Below are 12,161 nucleotides of genomic sequence, written 5' to 3'. Positions count from 1 at the left end.
GGTGGAGGGTCTTACCTTCAATTTGTATAAAGCACAGTATCTGAGAAGCGCAACACAGTGAGGCAGAGTAAGAGGAGGTGTGCCTGGAATTCACGCCCACCCATGTTGTATTTTTACGGTATAGAACAGGGCAGCATGGGGTGAATTCGCAGACCTGCACAAACATCACCATTGTCTGAAGCCCATCCATAGTCATCAATCACCCCAAAGCCTCTCAAAGTTACTCCCCACTCTGATACCTTAAAATTACCTTTTCCTCCTGAAACTTTGCTTATTAATGCTAACAGTTTTCTTTCTTACACGATGCCTTTTACTTATTTATTTTCTTGTCTAAATGCCCTGGTTAGAATCTCTAGTACAACCTTGAACAGAGGTGGTGAGCGCTCCTGAAACATTGAAGATGATCTCAGCTGGGGGTTTGTTGTAGCTGCCTTTTCTAAGTTGAGAAAATTCCCTCCTAGTTCCAGTTTTTTTGCGATTTCCCCCCCTATGAAGTGGTGCTAGATTTTCTCAGATGTTTTCTGTGTTTGTTGAGGTAGTCTCAGGTGCTTTGATCTTCATTCTATTAATATAGTATATATATTTCATTGATTTCTGTGTTGAACCATCCTTGCATTGTTAGTAATGTTCTGGATGGACACTTTTTCAGGGAGTAGATTATGACATATCTTCTGTAGCTTCTTCTCCCTCTCCATTTAACCCACTAGTCAAGTGCAGTCAGCAAAACAGAGATTACCCATGAGCAAATATGTACTATTTTGGAAAACAGGTTGTTTTTGATTGTTTTAGTATATGTGCTGCCGAAGCGAGCACTGATTTTGATTGTTGAGAAGTATTTGAAATTTTTGTTGAGGCTTTGGTTCTGTTTTTTTTTTTTTTAATACTCTGTAGCTAATTCTTTATTCATAAGTGAATACTAAGTAACTAATAGACTCTAGTACTAATAATGACAATAACAGCCAGCATGTATCAAACACTTAAATTCCCTTCATAACACCCAATGTATTAGTTACTTATTATTAGCAATTTCATCGTACAGATAGGAAACTAAGTCTTAGAAGGGCTTCTTAATGTACAAAAAATATATACAACTTTCTGATGTCACTGCCAAGACTTGACCAAGCCTAGGCTCTAACCATTATGTAGGATGCCCCATGCATTTCTTTACTATAACTATATGGTACTTACATTAAAATTACACATTACGCTCATTATGTGCATTATGAATTTTAATTGCTCACGGTTAATTAAAATTTCCAGGTCAACCAGAGATTCCCTTTGTAATTTAGGAGCAAATTCTTTCTTGTTGCACAAAACTGAACTGACTTAGGAATGAAAATCTGATTTTTTTTCAAATTTCTTTATTGATTAAGGTATTACATATGTGTCCTTATCCTCCCATGAGGTTCAAAGGTTTATGGAATTTTAAATTTATTAAGGAAATCAGTCACTCTGAAGTCATGATTTTAATGTTGAGTTGACTTTTCCCTGAAAGCATGTGTAAGGACTTTTCTGATTCTCACAGTATAGACTTAATATGACTATATTAGTTAGGGTGCTTTTGTTGGCTGGTAATAGAAAAAGCAAACTCTAACTGGTTGAAGCAATGAGGGAGAAATCTTGGCTCCTGGGACTTGCACGGTGCATTGATAACCTCAGTCCTAGCTGTGGTTTCTCAGGGCTGCAGCCCCGTTCATCCCAATCCTCTGTTCCACCAGGCCTGCGTGTGTTTGCTTTTCCCCCAGATGGCCTCTGAGCCACGCCAATCCCTGACCCATCACTGAGAAAAGGGGCTGGGATGACCCTGATGAGGGCCAGCTCTGGGAAGCGGATGGAGTCGATCCCACTCAAACCCACAGCAGCCTCACCAGCAGCCATCACGTGCCAACTCTGGACAATCGGATCAGCTTCCACGGGAAGCTCTGACCATTCCCCTGTCTCACCACAGTGACGATCTGGCCCATTGCGTCCAGGCGTCCTCTTCACGCCGCCATTGCTCTTCCTGGCAGCATACTCAGGTTCTTGGTGGTTACGTGGCGGATTTCAATTTAGGAGATTCATTCTCTCGTCCTAAAATATCACAAGTCAATGATCCCTTTTGTACCAACACTCTTCAAATTGAGGTACAAAATTCTTTCTTTGTTTTTCTTTGTCATTATGGTCAAAACAAACTTCTGTGATCCAGTCTTTGTACACTTATTGGCTTATTTATCAAAATGACCATATGCACAGGGGTTATGGGATTATGGGATTCTTTGTCAGAAAGGGTTGCCTTTGCAGCGTGGTTCTGAGGCTCACAGGGAGGTCGTGGATGCAGGGGAACTGGGTGAGTTTCGGTCCAGCTGGCCTCTTAGCTTCAGCTGCCCCTCAGGGCCTTTGCCCACGGAGGGTGCTGAGGTAGATTTGCTCTGATATCCAGGGTCTGGTGGGGCGTCCTTAGGCAACACGTGGCAAGGAACAGAGCTTTGTCATCTTCCCATCTTGGGCCAGGGTCGGACCAGGGGCCCCAAGTTCACGCCATTCCCTCTGTTCCTGCTCTCCATCTCATCACAGGCCAGCAGCTTAGCAGCCTCCCTTTTAAATTGGCTGGGAAGGCCGGCGAGCTTTACAACTCAAACAATCAATTCCAAACTGCCAAACCCAATCAGGCCGGATGCGGAGTGACCTTTAAATTGAGTGTGAAATTGGGAGATGGCTCCCCGTCCTGCCCTCCAGGGTGTGGGGAGCCATCACTTCCTTTTCCAAGTGGGGACCGGGAGAAGGGTGCTGATCCCACAGAATGTTGTGCTCCCCACACTGGGTGCTGGTCCAGGGGGCGTAGGGCCCAGGCCATCTGGCCCCATAGGCATGCCTGTGATGTCCAGACACTGTGACTTTATGCTCTTGTAAACGCACATTGTGTCTCTCACAGGGTCTGACTTTAATTTGGGTAATATTCCTGTTAATAATAACATCTAATTACAACATCCATTAAAAGTTAGTAACATTAATTTAACAGGGAGAAAACCTAATAGAGTTCTGAGAGTGATATTGGCATTTTTCCATTAAATTAATGTTACAAACTTTTAACAGGATGTCTTAAATAGGCATCGTTAGTGTTGCGAATATTAAACAAATTAAACTCAGGCCTGTAATATGAGGTGGGAGCCCATTTATGAATCCGAGGAAAGGTGTCTGTTGGGCTCTTTCAACCACGTAAAATATTCGGCAGGAAGCTGCGCGACTGGGCAGGCGCCTGCACCCAGGACTCTGGGAAATTCTGCCAGGCAAGACCCCACCCCTTGGGCCTGCAGCTCATGGTTTTGTGTCTGCCCAGTGCGAAGGGCTGGAGGATGTCACAGTGCCACCTTTGCATCCTCAGACTCCTCTCTGACACCCACCCTTTCCCCCAGTTTTGTTTCCTGGGTCCCCTGAAATGACAAGGTCCCTGGTAAAAGCTGTGTCCCCTCTGTTTTCCCGCTGTGCTGTCGGCCTGGTGTGATGAGCCCAGAATGGCTGTTTAGAAACCCAGCGGGTCTGGAAGGCATCACTCACATGTGCGGGCTGTGGACTCAACATCTAGTGGAGGTGACTCCTCGCGATGCAGCACGCGGCCTGGTCCGGGAGGTCAGTGCTGTGCTCAGGGACACGGCGCCTGCGTGTCCTCCGGGACAGGGGCTGCAGATTTTGATGCCTCCCCTACCGAGTATTAGAACACGGATTCTGTTTGACGTTTATGAAGCGCAGAGACTTGTGACTGGGATACAGTGTCGCTGAGACTGCCCCCAAAAGCGCATGGAGCATATGTGCTGAAAAGGAGCCTATCAGATGCCCGTAAAAGTGGGGACAAGGATCACGCCGTGGAAAGGAGCCCAGACACTGGAGATGGGAGCAGGATGTGAGGATGTAGGGCGAGGGAGATGGTGCCCTTTCCGAGGTGCGAGGGCTCGTCCCCCTCTCCTTGTGGTTAATGTCTTCTCTCCTTTAGGTTCCAGAGTCACAGGCTCTGGGAGGGACAGAAAGGTCCTGTGCTCAGTCAGTGACAGCTCTGGCCACTGGAGTAGCTGGGATGAGCTTTGGAGCTGGACACGCCTGGGTTAATGCCGTTTCTCTTCCTCAGGAGATGGATAATTGGGAGCAAGGTATTTAAACACTCAGAGCCTCAGTTTTCTCATCTGTAAATGGGGAAGGTGTCACTCAGAAGTATTTTGTGGAGAAAAGTCCAGCTGTACTAATTACCATGGGCACTGCTGCAGGTCACCCCTCCAGGTGGGTCCGTGTGGCAGTGGTGGCCAGCGATGGGTAGGTGGTGTGATCCGCTGTAATAACGTCACGTAGAGGGGTGGGAGCAGGGTCAGCTTTCCCCTCTCCCAGATACACCCTTGCTGTGGGCCAAGGTGTCAGCTTCCGAGGGGAGCGATTCCCAGGAGAGGTGGTTCGCAGGAGAACCTGGCATGGAGCTGCCGCCATCGAGGATTAATACCTGTAGCTCTCGGTTACGAGGGGAGGGTGTGAACATGCTGCTTAAATACACTGGCCCCTCCCAGCCCAGACACAGGGCATCTCTAATGCAAATAAGGAGGCGTGTGGAGAGCGTCCCTGCCCCTGAAAATCACTGTCCCTTGAGATCCTGCCTGGGGTCCACTCTCCTTATTGATGCAGGAGATGGTCTGCCCACTGAGCCCAGGCAAAGAGCATAAAAAGCAGCTGCCTCACTCAGCCCGCTTGGTGGGGAGTGAACGTAGTTCACGTAGCTGGGAGTGAACTAAGCTGTCAGGGGCCCGCGTGATGTAGCTAATACCACCACTCCCCAAGAAGCAGCGGCAGACCCACAGCAGTGCCGTCTCTGCAATGCAGTTTTCAGTGTGTCTGGGTGTTTTTTGCTCTTGCTCATCTTCCTGCCCATCTTTGAAAATCTCATTGAACAATGAAATGCTCTTTTAGTCTGTACGTCTCCTGCTTTTATCCGGTGGAGGCAATACATTTGACGAAGTCCTGATTCTGATGTCCACGCCAGAGTTTTCAGGTGCTGAATGGTGACTGACGAATGGATGGTGACCACCCTCCTGGGGTCCCCAGGGCCTGGCACTGCTCAGGTGTCCCCTCACCTCCACATGCTAACTGACTGGAGTGGTCGTGGGTTTTGTCAGAGCTCGACCCTTTTTGACTGGCTTCCACAAGTGGCGGAAATAGATGCGTGGAGAACCAGAAACATTATCTGTCAGGGGGAGAATCTTTCTGGAAACCTCACCACGAGGCGCAGAATCCGCCCACTGCCCGGTGGTCTAGCCGTCCAGTAGCAGCTTGGAAGAAACCTGATCCGTAGCCCGGGCGGAGGGTCCTGGGTGAGGAGCCGGCCTCACTGACTCATTAACTGGCCTCAAGTCAAAAGGCAAAGCTCCCGTGAGGAAGGCCCACAATGAAGTCTGCCTCGCCTTTTTTGAGTGCAATCACGACAACAATATCTCCCGATACTTTACTCAGGTTCCCCTAAGTTTAACGTTCTCCTGAAATATGCAGCCGGGAATGACTATTTATCTATGCGTACAACTGAAACACAATATTGATATTGGTTATGGGTATCTGGTTTTTCATCTTCCTCCCTGTGAAGATCAGCAACATGATAAACAAAAGATGGTATCTGTTTCGGCGACCACCACTAGGGGAGGATGTTATGGGAAATAGGATATATCTGTAGTAAATTGGTTGTGGTCAATATGTATTTTAAGCTTACATCAGTGTGTATCTTAAAGCAGGGCGTGACACCGCACACTATAAACAAAGACGGAGGGAATGAATTATACCCCTCATCTAAATTATGACACAGAGAGGAATAGTAGCCAACTTCATAGTCTGGTAACCCTCAGGGTGGAGTGGCGGGCTTTGTGTAGTGGGCAGGATGCTGGCAATCGGGGCGACATAAAACTTGAATTAGCGTGATGCTAACACAAACACGAACGATTGTGCATCTTATTGCAAAATCAGGGGGCAGCACAGCCTGAGAATGCTGCGCAGAGCTTGTCTGTTTTTAATTAAAGGAGACCCAAGAATCATCAGGCTTACCATCACAGAAAAAATCTCAATAAATCTGCCCCAGCCCACTTATAACAAAACGATTGATTTTCCCGTAGAACGACAATGCTATAGATTTTGGTAATATGACTTATTGATTATTGCTCTAAGTGCCTTCAGCACTATCGGTAGCTTGAAGAGAGACAAAAGCCCGCACCGTGTGATTTCCTGCGCGGCCGGGACATCGCCGCATCTGGTTTCCCTCAGCCCTGAGATTCTCATTAGCACAGGGTTGCAGGGAGCAAACCCTGGTCTTCTAGGAAGTGAGTTAATGAGAAGTTGGTTTTACACTTTCCACTGGGTTCATTGCGATCTTTACACTTCTGGGATGGCTATTAGAAATGGCCCCTCCTTGCTCGGCCTCCTGGAGCTGTGTGGATGGCTGTCCCCCAAGCAAGCGAGCGATGGCCTCCACAAGGTCATCCAGAGCTCCCTGGTGTTGGGGCGGGGGTGTGTGTGTGGGGGGGGGGGGAAGGAGACAGCCGTCTGAGAGCCCTGTAGATCAATCCCAATTAGCACGGGGATTGCTTCCTGCATGGAAGGGCTCCGGAGGGGAATGTCGGCGGGAGGGACCACAGGGCAGCGTGCAGGTGGAGGGTCCCTCGGTGGGGCCATCGGAGCTTGCTCTCATCGTGGCCAACACTGACATTTCCGGGAGGCCAGCCTCAGCATGGCTTGTCAGGAAGACTGTGGATTTGGGGACGTTTCACTTGGCCAGGATGCTGGGACATTTCTCTGACCCCGCCCCCCCTCCCCCTCAAGATATGACTAGCAGTGCCACTGGATTATCCAGAGGCAGAGTTTAGCTTCAGCAGGTGCATTGGAGCCACAGTAAAGCATCCATCAGAGGCGTGGGCACCCTAAAGTCAGATTGAAGATACATTTTCTGTAATTGCAAGAGTAACTGGAAATGACATGGTCTCAGTCTGTAGGTGTTTTAAGGTATAAAGTTAACGTAGACATCAGCCACCTCGTTCTACCCATAAAAACCCGGGAAAGGTCAAGAACCACCATCAGATTTTATCAGCATAAGGACCTTCTCAGTGTGCACAGTTGTCTGCATCTCCGTGTAGCTTCTCTCAGGTTTGGGGAGCAGACACTGTCCTCGAATTTGGTCCATGCTTATGGCCTTATGTCAGTTAACATGATGTTCAGCCTCCAAACTGAAATTTTGTTTCCGTTTCAGTGGTTTTCTTAAAATTTCCCCTTAAAATATACAGAAAAGTGTTCTCCAGTCTGAACTTCTGTGGAAACTCGGAGATATTCTTCTGTGGGTTGACTCTTAGTTATGACTTGTGGTTAGAGACCTGGATCCATTTTCTAATTCTGTTTGAAGTTGTCTTTATCATAAAATGTCTTTACACCTTACAGTTACCCTATGTTTATATTTTAATTAGGAAAATGGAAATGTGGTACGGTGATGGTGAAAGTAGTTTTAGTATAATTCGCTTATATATGTATATTTTTTTATTACATTCAGAGAGAGGAAGGGAGAGGGAGAGATAGAAACATCGATGAGAGAGAAACATTGATTGGCTGCCTCCTGCTGCCCCCTTCTGGAGATTGAGCCCGCAACCCGGGCATGTGCCCTGACCAGGACAGAAAACTGTGACCTCCTGGTTTATGCGATGACACCCAATCAACTGAACCACACTGGCTGGGCTTAATATCATTATTTAAAAAATAAAAACCAACCCCAGAATTCTAAAACTGGATACCTTACCCCACACTTGCAGTGCACCTGACACCCTCTTTGCAAACTGGACATGAGCCTCGGGGATCACACTGAGCACATTTACTGCTTTGTTATTTATAATAAGAAACAACTGCCAGGTGCTTAGACTGCAACTGTTGATTTGATATTATTTTAAAAAATGTAGCCATTTGTTGGTCTCAACCTCCCTCTTAGCACTGCTTTTGCGGTGACCCACAGGTTTTGATATGTTGTGTTTCCATTTTGGTTGTTTCAGGCTGTTCTTTGATTCCCCTTTGACCCATTGTTTCTCAAGAGTGTGGTGTTTGCATGTATTTGTGGATTTTCCAGTTTCCCTCCTGTTGTTGATTTCTAGCTTCATACCATTTTGAAAGGATATCCTGGTACAATGTCAATGTCTTTAAATTTGCTAAGATTGTTTCGTGACCTCACACATGGTCCATCCTGGGGGCTGTTCTGTGTGCTCTGGACACACACGTACACTCTGCCAGTGTTGGGTGGTGTGTCTGTTGCTACGTCCATTTGATCTGATGGGCAGTTCAAGTCCGATGTTCCCTTACTGCGTTTCGATCTGGATGATCCCTTCACGGCTGAAAGTGGTGTATGGGAGTCCCCTACCTTTAGTTTGAGTTTCCTAATTGAACAGACTCTTGTGACTTCAGAAGAGCTAGCATTAATTGAAAATTTAGCAGAAGCTGGACACTAAGCTGTGTGCATAGTGTTGTCAGGTTTAACATACGAGAATACCATATGATGGGATTACTGTGTTCATTTACAGATGAGAAAATGATGACTAAGAGGGATCAAGTACCTTCCTGACATATTTTAAGGGCCCTACAAGTCCTCGTCCTAGTTCATGCCTCCAGGTGAGTTCTTTGCCTCTTTGCTCTTCACCCTCCAGCAAGTTTTGTTTCTGCTGACCACCCTGCCCTTGCCTCCTCCCCTCCCCCCACCCGCCCGATCCTCCAGACTTAGGGGGGAGCGCAGGACCCAGGAGGACTGGGAGTGTTACAGAGACTGGTTGAGAGCTGGCACCCAGTGTAAACTGGCAAGTTAGCTCTGGGCTGTGTTAAAACCCTCAGGAAACAGACACTCCTCTGGTGTTTGGCTGATAAAATGCAAGCGTCCAGAGAATGAGAAGACACTGCCTGGGAGGAAGACAGCACCAAGAACGCCAAGACCAGACTTGCAGAGAGGGGCCGTCTGACCTCTGGAGCCTGCGGTCCGGCTGTGCCTATGATTCCAGGACCCAGAAGAAACCTCAGCTGCACTTCGATTCCTAGGGGTTGAGTGGCAGCGTGCGGGGACAACTGTATCTGTGACTGGTTTTTCTGTTCTTGTGAAGTTCACGCCCCCGCTTGCTTTCCTGAAAGACGGTCTGGATCCTGAGGACAGGCCTTGGGAGGTGGCCTGGCTGTGAGTCACGTGTCTCATGCTCATTTCCTGAGCCCCAGGGTGACCCTAAGGCTTCTGTCGTCTCCAGTGGAAGTGACGAATAACCAGTGCAGACTTCCACAGGGACCAAAACAACAGCATGTTCACTTACGAACCTTACATGGTCCGGGACCTCGGGCCCCGATCGCCTGAAAGACAAACCCCTTTCCTCACTTCAGATGTCCACGCACACGAGGCCCAGCCCAGACACAGGCTGCTGCCTTCCGAGTAAACTTTACAGCAAGGGTGACAGACCTGCATCCGTGCACTTGGATCGCACGTAGAATCTGTACGGTGAGAGAACATAGCCCGGCTGAAAATTATGACTTAAATAATTCCTCATAACCCACCACAGTCATGTAACTCGTAAGTTGCCCTATTAATCTTCCTCCCTAAAGCTTCTTTCAGTTATTTATCTTCATGTGGGCTGTTATTTTTTATTACCTGACCACGCTGTGTGGCCTCTTGCGTAAAGCAGTTGAAAGACTAATTTTAGAACGAACGGCGAGGAATGGATTCTGTGCTCACTTACTTTCAAGTAAACTGATCACCCAGGCTGACTAACCACCAACGTTCCCGTGAGCGGAGCCCTTCGGTAGGACGTTTATGACACCTCTTGCCAAGGAAGGTCATGCTGTAGAGCAGGGGTCCTCAAACTTTTTAAACAGGGGGCCAGTTCACTGCCCCTCTCACCGTTGGAGGGCCGGACTATAGTTTAAAAAAACAACTATGAACAAATTCCTATGCACACTGCACATATCTTATTTTGAAGTAAAAAAACAAAAGGGGAACAAATACAATATTTGTATTTGCATGTGGCCCGCGGGCCGTAGTTTGAGGACCCCTGGTGTAGAGTAACTGGATACCCTGTGTAAAAAGGCCCAAATTAACAAATTCCTGAAGGCTAAGCAAGGAGAGTATTTTCAGGTGGTTTGTTGGGTACGGGGAGACCCAGTCACTAAAGGACAGGAAACGCATGTTTCCATCTCACTGCAGATTTATCGCGATGTCTCCATAAATGCTGTGACAGCGGAAATCAGCGATATCACAGGTCCTTTGTAGGGAGAGTGACTCCTGCACGTTCGTACTTGGAAAATGTTAGGGGAGAGATCGCCAAACACGGTCTTCGCACACCGTGACGAATCTTAGATGACTCTCACAAGAATGTACAGAATCTTTTCAAAATTCTTCTTATATAATAACATTGTGACTTTGAACGTATTTATAACTGTTGGTTTCTCATGTATTTAAAGAAAACTGGAACATGTTGGCCTGTGTGTCTCATAGTAGTGCAGGATCTTCATGCATCGCTATGGGGCTGTCGTATTTGCAGGCATGCCCTGTGGTCCTCTGCCCGGCTAGGGAGGGGCCAGGTGGGAGCTGGGTGGGGCCCCTTGCAGTGAGCAATGCCCTTTGCTGGAAGAACTGTCTACTCAGAGACACTCACTGAAAATCCCTGTGCGCAGGCGACAAAGGCTGCCCACTGTTCCTGTGGAGGAGGATATATATATTTCACCTCTGAGATGAAAAGTGGAGAGGCGCCGGCTTAGGCGGGTTACCCAAGAGGTTGTGACCTGGGCTGCAGAGAGCCGCTCAGAGATGCTCTGAAGCATAAATATTTAATCTGCTCCCTCCCCCCTGCCTGCATACTCTCTCCCCTGGAAGCATTGAGGCTGAGTTATTGAAATGCATATCACTCTGATATTTGATCCCTGGCCTCCAGGGTCAACAGTGCAAGACCAGGCTGTGGAACCCAGACCTCTCAGGTGGTCTTTGCACCCACCCAGCCCATCAATCAAGCACAAAGCAGCAGGACAAATGGGGAAAGAGCCCCCACAGCCAGCTCCACAGGCAGACAGCTGGTCTACTTGCCTCTCTAAGTTGCAGCCTTTCTTTCTCCTGTTTTTTTTTTTTTTTCTTTTAAAAAAATGTATCTTTATTGTGAGAAGTATTACAGATGTCCCTTTTTCCCCCCATTGACCCCTTCCTCCCCACTCCTGTCCCCTTCCCAGGCCTTCATCCCACTATTGTCTGTGTCCATGGGCTATGCATATCTATCTATCTATCTATATATAAAAGGCTAAGCAACCATCCAACCGTCTGACTGGCCAGTAGGTATGATGTGCACTGACCACCAGGGGGCAGGTGGTAATGCAGGAGTTGCCCCACTGCAGTCAGTGGAGGTTCTCGGGTTATGCACCTGGAACCAGAGAGGAGGGAGCTTGATTCCGGGGTGTGTCACCCTAGAACTGCCCTCTCGCAATCCAGGATGCCTCAAGGGATGTCAGACAGCCGGTTTCGGCACAATACCCACAGGCCAGGCTGCGGGACCCCACCTGCTGGAGGGACCCCGCTAACTTCACAGACCCCAAGGTGTGGCCAGTGGGGGAGGGACCTCGGGAAGTTGGCTCCAGGGCATGTCTGATGCACCTAGTCCTGCCCAACCAGCCACCTTCTGATTAATTTCCTTTCAGTGTTCAGGAATCCGTGCACCAGGGCACTAGTATGCATATAAGTCCTTTGGTTGATCTCTTCACCAACCCCACCCCCCCTTTCCCTTTGAGAATCCTCAGTCTGTTGCATTCTCCAATGTCTCTGGGTCTATTTTGTTTGTCAGATTATTTTGTTCACTAGATTCCACATATAAGTGAGATCATGTGATATTCATTTTTCTCTCTGACTGGCTTATTTCGCTCAGCATAATACTTTCTAGGTCCCTCCATGCTATCTCAAAGATTAAGAGATCCTTCTCTTTACAGCTGCATAGTATTCCATTGTGTAAATATACCACAGCTTTTTTTATTCATTCATCTACTGATAGACACTTGGGCTGTTTCCAGATCTTAGCTGTTGTAAATAACACTGCTGTGAACATAGGGGTGCATATATTCTTTCTGATTGATATTTCAGGCTTCTTAGGATATATTTATAGAAGTGGGACCACTGAGTCAAATGGCAGCTC

Source organism: Myotis daubentonii, chromosome 8 (genome assembly GCF_963259705.1).
Source record: "Myotis daubentonii chromosome 8, mMyoDau2.1, whole genome shotgun sequence".
NCBI lineage: Eukaryota > Metazoa > Chordata > Mammalia > Chiroptera > Vespertilionidae > Myotis > Myotis daubentonii.
Note: the sequence above shows the minus strand (reverse complement) of the source record.